The sequence below is a fragment of the Sabethes cyaneus genome, chromosome 1, assembly GCF_943734655.1.
Source record: "Sabethes cyaneus chromosome 1, idSabCyanKW18_F2, whole genome shotgun sequence".
Lineage (NCBI taxonomy): Eukaryota > Metazoa > Arthropoda > Insecta > Diptera > Culicidae > Sabethes > Sabethes cyaneus.
This window is the reverse complement of record NC_071353.1, coordinates 59343304-59353244: the sequence shown is the minus strand read 5'-3', so window position 1 is coordinate 59353244 and position 9941 is coordinate 59343304.

Sequence of the window (9941 nt, the reverse complement as noted above, 5' to 3'; positions counted from 1 at the left end):
TTTGACAAAGTTACGTGTGAAGCATTTGTAGAGCTAGTTGCCATCTACAATTTTGCTGAATAAAGCTAGGTCGAATCTTTTATATTTATAGTGCTACAGGGATAGCTCGATATAAGACAATTTATAATTTCAAAAAGTTGTCTTATATCGAAACATGATTTTAAAAAAAAATTGCATTACCGATCACCAACTTTGCTCTGTGTTGTGTGTTTACGTTTTTTGAACTATTTATTATCGTTTAAACTACTAGTTTTTAACCATTTTTAGGGTTGACCAAACTCGTGATTTTAGTCATGACCTTGAAATGCGGTTAGGCATATATTAATATCTTTTTGAAACGATGATTCGACAATTGATGAAGGGACGGTAAGGAAAGTAATGAAGAAGGATTTTTTAGGAAATGAAGGGGAAAGAGTGGAAAGGAAAGGGGGGGGGGATAATAAGTAGCTATGCTTAACAAGTTGTCGTTGTGACTCCTATCTTTTGTCCAATGCTGGAAGGTTTTAGGGTTATTTTGAAATAATGAACTTCTTCATGGCGGCGATTTTGGAATGGAAAAATAGCTCTGGTATCGTTATCAGATATGTCAGAGGGATTTGTCTTATATCGAGGTACAAATTGTCTTATATCGTGGTTATTTTATAACGAGGTTGTCTTATATTGAGGTACCCTTGTATACGGCTGCTACCGCGTTGGTAATCAAATGACCGTCCACTTGGCTACCAATGAGGTGGCAGCATTGGAGCAGCATAAATGCCACAATACAGCAAACTTCTATTCAGCAATATTGTCACCGCTATTCTATATTTCGAACGGATTGGTATTTCGAACGAAATTTCCGCCAGCAAAATCAAATGGGCAAAACATCTCGTTCGAAACAAGTCGAACGAAATAAAGATTCGTTCGAAATACCGAATAGGGGTATGTATGTAGATAATAACTACTTCTACAAATGCCCCCTATATAACTTTTTCAAATTCTGCTTGGCTTAGATAGTACTATCAAATGAATAAAAATTGAGTCAAAGTGATCGCGCCATCCCTGGTTATAGTATCAACTATTATTTAATATCTGGGGCACTTCGACATAACCAATCTGCTCAAGAGCGGTAGCTCAACAAAATCTAAGAGCACTCCTTCTGGTATTGAATACGAAAAAGCTTTCAACTGACTTATTCATGAAAATGTGCAGGGCGCCTTGGAATTCAAGCGACAACCAGATAAAATCGTCGACATCATCGAAGCGCAGCAGTAAAAAAAAAGTTGAATGCTATTCATATCTTGGCCGCCAAATGGTGTAAGACAACGGTATTAACCCATTATGACCTAGCGTATGATATATCATACCCCGTCTTCAAAACCTGTTTACTGCTGAATTTCAATAGTTAACATTGTTAATATATCACTACAAGAGAGATAAGACATCAATCTGAGGTGTGTGTGTGAAATAATCTGTCAGTTTTTGTAATTTCATTTTCTTCAACAGTTCAAAGTTGCGATAAATGGCGGAAAAAAAGCTAAAAAAATGTCGAAAAAAACTTAGTCTCCAAAACGCATGAAAAAGTCTGCATTTTGTGACGAAATATTATCTGAAATGTAAAATGGTATTTATATGTAAAGTATATCACAGAATTCGATAAGAAATATGTGAACAACTGTGTAATTTGTTTGTTTGAAATTGAGCGTATGAAATATAAAACCTGCAATATTTTGGCCTTGAAACCATTTCAAATGACGATTTTATGTTTTCCGACACATTCGAGCCATAATTTGATGGATTACACAGTTTCACTTCATTTGGTCCAAATTTAGGTATACCCGGGTCATAATGGGTTATGATGGATGTAGTTGGACGGATAACAAGTTTACGAAACGTATGGTAATAATCCTACGTGCAAAACTGAACAAAATTTCTCATTGGAACATGCAACCAGTACTGTTATATACCGGTGAAACGTGGTAATACCCAGAAGCCCAGGTCTCGGTCGATAAGTTCCACCATAGTCGATATCAAACGCTGCATAGAAATTCGGTAAGACATCACAACAGAGGCACGTCCAGAGGCTTCTAGCTATGCAAATAAAGGAAGTCGACAGAAATCAAACCTACCCCCGGGTCATGACTAAAGCTGCTAGTATTTGTCCGGGATAGAAAACTTTCTAACAATAATAATATATCCAAATGTTATTGGCGTATCACATAAAAAACTCTAATTTGAAAATGGTGAACATGTTCAATAGTTACCGAGTTATTTGTTAGCTCCAATGGTCGAATTCCTCTGTTAAGGGGCTTTATTTGGTCTGCCAGAATTATTGTAACTTACATTTGTAAGAATGGAATTGATGGTCGTTTTATCTATTCCTTTAGTTTCCATAATCGACTTGATTCGTCCTTTCAATATAGGCAATTCATCCGTTTTGTATTTATAAAAAAATTTGCAATTTAGCACAAAAAAATAAATAGGTTCTAAGAATCCCAAGGAATCATGAGCTCAAAAATTCGTTGTTTTCGGCATATCGCTCAGTTGGTTGTTGATGGAATAGGCAATCGTTGGTACATATACAACAAGAATGTTGCGGATAGTGTTTTCTTATAAATCCAGGTTCGTTAAAATAGACTCATCGTTTTAATTTGTAGTCTACTGGTAATCCGATTAACGCCATAAATTATTAGTCATTGATCTCAAACACAAAACATAAAACACAAAACACTCTGATGCTAGCAGATGATTCCATTTTTGTCTTATATTTTACGCATTGGTAGAGTGTGTTGCAATGTGTTCAGTGGCACGATGAGTCACTCCGCATTGGAATACAGAGTAGAGTTAGTATGTACATAACATGGTGAGACAACTGTTCCTATTGACAACATTCTCACACAACATGTTTCTGTTAAAACGGAAAATTTGAAATATATAAAACCTAAAATCATACAAAAGCAGTTAATGAAAAGAGTAGATAAAGAACATACTTAATGAAACGGAACCGATGGAATGATTTGGGAATAAAAACACAATAAAACCATAAAAGACGGTAAATAAAATGTAACCTTTATTCGCTTAAATGATTGTATACTTCTATTCTCATTCACTATGCATATGTGTGTATAATTTAAAAGGTAAAAAAGCAAAAAAAAAACAATCATTAAAAATTGTGCAATAGGCACTCCAGTACTATGAAAAAAGTTAAACTCCTAATAAAACGTATTAAACTACTATAAAATGTTACTCGTTGACAAAAAGTGTAAAAGTAGTAAATATATCATCACTTGTGTATAAAAAATAAGGCGGGAACATGTTTTACAGATATCTTTCTCATCCTATGATCAAGTTAAATAATTTCTTTGCTGGTCTACTTGCATCGATTCATTTCATTATTACATTTTCTTTTGTTGGGTTCACCTTAGCAGTTTCTCTTGTTCCTTTTCCCGCGAGTTTTACTTGGATGGAATGAGAAATAACAAACTTTTGAAGGTATTCGTATAAATCATTACAATCAGAGTACAGGAAAATTGTATAGACTCTACTGATGACTTTTGAACGTCATTATACCAAATGTTTTTAACATCATTTACGTTTTAAGCATTACTTTTCCATTATTCGATTGCGGGAATTATCGGTCAGCTTATGCAAAACTAAATATTAAAATTTTGGATTTAACCTAGATTTCAGAATTGACAGACGCTGTGGTTTAAGATGATTACAATAGGTAGACAAAATGTGCTTATGTGCTTGGTTCGAGAACAATTTGTAGATATTGGAACTGTAGATCAAAACGGCATGTGCTCTCAGTTATTTTACTTCAGTTGAGATACCCCTTTTGTAAATATAGGTTATATTTTGACGCATGGATTATTGATGCACCAGTTTATTTTGATGCTGCGAAAAATAAGTTTCACAGGTTTTCCGCGTAATAATCTGTATTAGATATTTGATAGCAATTTATAATATTATGTAAATAGTTGTCTTGTGTTTATCAATAGTTTATTCGTCGCATGTGAAAAAGGTATTTTATTGTAATTTGTGTGATTCAATTCATGTAGTAATAAAATATAAATGACGACTGGGATATAAATTGTTCCATTTCTGTTTAAATATTTTGTCTACCTTTGTTATATAAATATATCTTTGTACATGTCTGTTCTACAATGTGTTGCATATATAGTGAGGAATAGTAAATAAGCATGACAGATTTATCGTCGTAAAATATATTTCGAAGCCGAAACATTTGACACCTAACGCATATAGCAAAAAAATAAATTTCTTTGATTTTGAGACGGATATTAAATGAATGATTTTGATAAATGCATTGAAATTATTTTTGCAGAGACATATCCTATAAGCAAGTGTAACTGTTTCATACCCTGGGACTAATCGACGGTACTAAAACGGACAAAGGTTAATTTTGAAAACAGCGTCGTTTATTTTAGGTATATGCAAACCATGTTTGCGTTAGCTTCAACTTGCTTTGTATAAAAAGGTGTATAGGTGAGCATTTGTTTTCCTATTTTCCTGGTAAATTTTAGAGAATATATCTTTTAATTCACAATCAATGACTAAAAGTTTTGCCAATAAAATGCAAAATGGCCATTTTACAGCAATATAGGTCTTGTCAGCGATTTGTTCACCTCTTTGCGTATTAGAGCAAACCCAAACGACTATATGCTTTAGCAATAATTGACTTATGAATTATCTAATATAAGAAAACGGATAAAACAAAATATAATTTCATTTTCTCACAGCACATCAAATACTTACTTTGGGGTAAGATTTTGATTGTGATTTACATTTACATTCCAGTGATTCCGTCTAAGATTATTTTTCTGTTTAACAAACTGACAAGACACTTTCAAAACCATTCGGACAGTGCAGTTGTTACTTTAACTCTATCGACTAATTTCAACTTCCGCTATATGTTGAAAACTATACATACACATTGTTTTTTTACTTTCGGCTTTTTTCCTTCGAAATAAAAATATGAACAATGAAACCTATCTACAAAGAACACCTTCCCAATGCTAACCATCTACATACTACGAACATTCTACCACGCCACACTACACATTCGCACTTTTTGTAAATGTAAATACTAGGTTTTGGAACTTACTTACACTATATTTTTTCAAAAAAAAACTCCTAAATAATGAGACTATATCAATTAAGGAACACTACAGCCAAACATGATTGCTTATCGAGAGATAATAAAAATTTGTATATAAAAAAACTCAATAATCAAAGTAACAATACTATCGTAAGCGAATCTAGTCCGGACTTGGTTATCAAAGCGATTCGCTTTTTCTTGTATTTTATATAACTTTCCATTTCACCACGTTACTTGTAATCTTGCGATTTGGTATAGATATTTTCCGCGGATTTTTTTTGTACAAAAAAAACTCCGATCGAAAATATATATATATGTATATGCGACTAAACATGGCACTGTATTTTTCGTTTTTAATTGTTATAAATACAAATGGTCACAAAAATAAAAAATCATGATTTTAGGAATAGATTTTAAACTCATCCTATTTATTTTGTTTTGACTTATTAACACTGAGCCTACTAAACCTGATCCTGTATATATTTTTTGTAACAATTTCACAGTATCATATTGCCTTTAGACTCTACTGCTTTGATTGAAAACTATGTTTGTTGAGTGTTTCAATGCGTCCTTCTTTATTTACTTTTCACCGAGACATGTAATATATCATATATAAATTACTCACCATGACCAGTCATAGTTTGACTTGTCATAGTAGCAATAGATATACAAAGGTTTCGGTAGGCTTAGTGTAAACCCAAACATTATTCGAACTTATCTAGTGCGGGTGTTCAACATACAAGAAGGCAGGATTCAAATGTTCGAGTAAGCAGTGCTGTAAGGGAAGAACTAAACTGTAAATCTGTCTCGTTCACAAAAATCTAGAAGTGGAATTGGATTGTGCTAGATTCACAAATGTTTACAGTTCCACGAGATTGAATGCAGCGTTCGCTTTTTTCGGCACAAGGACTCTTTGCATAGCAAAAGAAAACTTCCTCGAAAACAAGATATTTTTATGTCTGATCTTTCGTTACTTACGGAATTCCGAATACAGAATCGCTTTTTTCCTGCTTTGTTGTCTATTGAATAACCGCTTTGAAGTTTTTTATTGTGGGTAAGGTATAAAATTGTTAATGATGTGGCTAAATACCGATAATTCGAGCGCAAACAACCACGGATCATTTCTTGAATTGAAAAATTCTTTGCTTCCGAACTTGTATATGTTGAACACATCCTCACGATTCATAGCAGCAGATTTTTGACAAATGATTGCTGCTCAAAGTCGTGCTTGTTCTGTAGTAAACAAATGGAATCGCAATTGTAGGGATTGTATTTTGAAAAGGTTTATATTGAGAGAATTTATCAACGAACATGTGCAGAATTATTAATGTTTAGTACAATTAATGCATCCTCATGGAATTCACAATCTGTTTAAAAACATTCAGCATGCTGAAAAAATAAAAATTGAGGCATGGGCATTGGCGGTTCAAAAATATAAGTTTTCTCATTACACTTATAAATTTATTTTACACAGATCTCGGAATGTATGTGCTTTTCGCGCGATACGTGTCCTTCATCGGAACAAACTGATTCCGCCAAACAGCATCATACTTTAAAGTTTAAGAAATATACTCCGCAAAAAATTATTTTGAAAATGGTGGGCTATTTTCAATAAAAATTATCAAAATTCTGTTTATGGTTAATACCTGCCAAACCGTAGAAACCTCAACTATATTTGTCACAATCAACATCAAAAATAAAAATAAATATGCGAATATTTAACTACCAAACTTATACTATAACTTTTGGTTATAGATAAATTTTTGCAATATATATTTTCAGGATTGTAGTAACGTATAATTTTATCAAGATGCTTAATTTTGAAAGCATGGGTTTTTCTAAACTTCAGATTTGTATACATCTTTTTGTATATATGCATATAATACATCACGAGTCAAACGGCGAACCGACGTGGACGACATACTAGCGCATGGTAGTGTCCATTAACTTGCCGAATTAAATTTTATTTCGATATATTTTCGAAATTTCAAAATTGAACAAATCATGGTAAGGAGCTAGGGTTAAAAATGTTAAAACATGCTGCTCACATGATTACCGCATATTAAATAATTAAAGTGCAAGATTTATACGCTTAAATTTCCCGAAAACCAAGGTTTGTAATTACAACTAATTGTTGTCGTTTTTATCACTGCGCCAATATCCTAGCACTGTGAAATACTAAATGAAGACTGACATATTACTAAATATTGAATTGACTTGATTATTTTGCCACGTTAATTTACAGACAATTAGCAAATAATTGTTATGTTTTATGCTGCCCGAAGTGATGATTCGAATTACACTCTGCTCAAAATGTGCTTACGGATATAATATTAAAAGCACAATTTGGCAACTTTTAGCCAAAGACAGAAATGACAAGCTCATTTGATACGTGCGTAGAAGTAGAATGTGGCATATTGCTGTGCTGACATACTGTGCTGCAGGTCTTCTGTTTTTTAGATAACAATGCTCGTTGATATTCTTAATTTTTACGAAATGGCTGTGTGGCTATCGGTATTAGTTGTTATTAAGTAAATTGCGATAATTTAATATTATACAAAAATCAGTGATGAATTCTTTCCGCTGCTGTGGATAAGTCCACTCGATCAGACAATATATTTTTGTCTACTAAATTGGTTCATTATAAAAAAAGAATAGTGTAAAACACCTGCCTTCGTTTTTATTATCTACAATGTATAAGACTAATGATGTAAAAAGGTAAAATATAAGGCAAAATATCTCTCTAAATACGCAATTACTTTGGGTTGTTTTCAACTACTCATTTTCTCTTAGTTTGACACTTGTTAGTGTTTGTCTTTTCTCGTGGATTCTATTTTGTATGTAGGTTTGTAAGATTCATACAGTTTGTTTATGTTTGGTTCAAATTTTAAATGCAATAAACGAGTTTTCTATTAAGCGTGTAACTTAAAATAGATTGGTTTTGGAAATTAGCATGCCGAACAGAGCAAGTAAATTAGTTTTCTGTTATGGGCATGTTATATTTTCAAAATAAAACTATTTGTTTTTTTTTAATAGGATTTTCGCCTTGTTCGTGTAAAAGCAATAAAACGATTTTATGAATATAATCAAAATAAACAAAAAAATTGAGCGCGTTCTGGGAACGATGTAAACCTAAGTTGAATATAAATAAAGAGCAACGAGAAAAAATCACTATCATGCCCTGCAAAGTTTGATAAAATATTCCATTATAAGAGCGTTACCAATTGTTTTGCTGCATTAAATTTCTACTTCCAAATGTTTGAATTCGCTTTATTAACGGAACAAACGTTTTACTTTTCTCACAAAAAACAGCTTTTTCGCATTTCATGTTTATGAAGCATGCAATAAAACGAATGTAATTTCATTGGCATTTTTACCATTTTACTTGTCATGCTGTACTGGAACATGTCTTAATACTCAAGGGCTAATAACGAATCTTTAACATGACCTAGGAAACCCTTTTTTGTGGATCATTTCATTTAAGGTTGCTGTCTTATATAGATTATCCCGTTAATCTTTACCACAGCAGTTATCGGTTATAATGCGAACAGTAGTTACGCAGCAATGAAATGAAGAGAGTGTTTTAATTTAGTTTTTATTTTGAAAATGTTGAAGATAATATTTAGTTAAATGAGCTACAACTAAGCAGCCATTCGCAGATGTGTATGATGTCTTATGTAAATGACTAAAAAAAGGATCTTAGTATTTAGGAATGGGAGCTTCAATTATCCAATCCCTGTATGGGGATAGAGAAAACTACAATACTAGTTAAAACTTTTTTGGATTATCAGTAAAATATGGCATCATTATATTGCATTAGTAAAATGAACTCTAAATATTAACATATATGTATTATTAATACGCATCCCTAAAGTTGTGATATGGTTGACTAAACGTTGGCAAAAAAATCAAATTCCAGCCTAATTTCTCTCTATCCCTTTTAAAAATTCTTCAAATTTTGTATAAACCAATTATTTGTGAGCGTCAACATTTCAAATACGAATATCAAGATTTTTGGACAACAACGGTTTTCACGAAAAAAAATATCCTTTTCCAGATACATATATACCGTTTACTACTTCTCGTAACCATGTACCATCCGTATATAGCATAAAAAAGAAAATATTGCTACGAATATCAAGCTTTTTTGTACAACAACGGTTTCCACGAAAAAAATATCCTTTTCCAGATACATATATACCGTTTACTACTTCTCGTAACCATGTAGCATCCGCATATAGCGTAAAAAAGAAAATATTGCTTCTTGTATGTAATCCATATAACGTGTTATATGTTGAGGGAATCGACCAATTTTAGTGGAATTTGGAAACTAAATATAGAAAAGATATATTTAACTAAAGTTATGAAGTTATGATTACATAACTAGGATTTCTATAGCTAGAGTTGTCTCTTTCAGAGTACGTTAACTTATTGTAAATAATTTTTTTTCTCAAATAACATTTTAATTCAGCAAAAGAGAAAAAAACAAAACGAGTTCCACATAATAAAAATCGACGTTTTGAAGCAAAATTAAGTTTCTTTCTGTACAAATATGGTAAAAAAATGAACTTTTTTCATAGACCTAATGAAATAGTGGATATCATAATGCTGCGCGCATTTGACATTCAGAATGGGATGACCGTTTGAATATTATTAGAAAATACAAAAGATACTACTGTTCTCAAGAATTAAGTGTGCAACAAAAATTCCGTCGATGCATTTTGTAGAAATCTTAATTATACTTGTAATTATTCATTTTGGAAAAGCATCTCCATTCCAACCGATCTACCAAAAATTGCATTATGGCCGCTGAAGATCTCAAACTAGCAATTTCTTGTTTCTT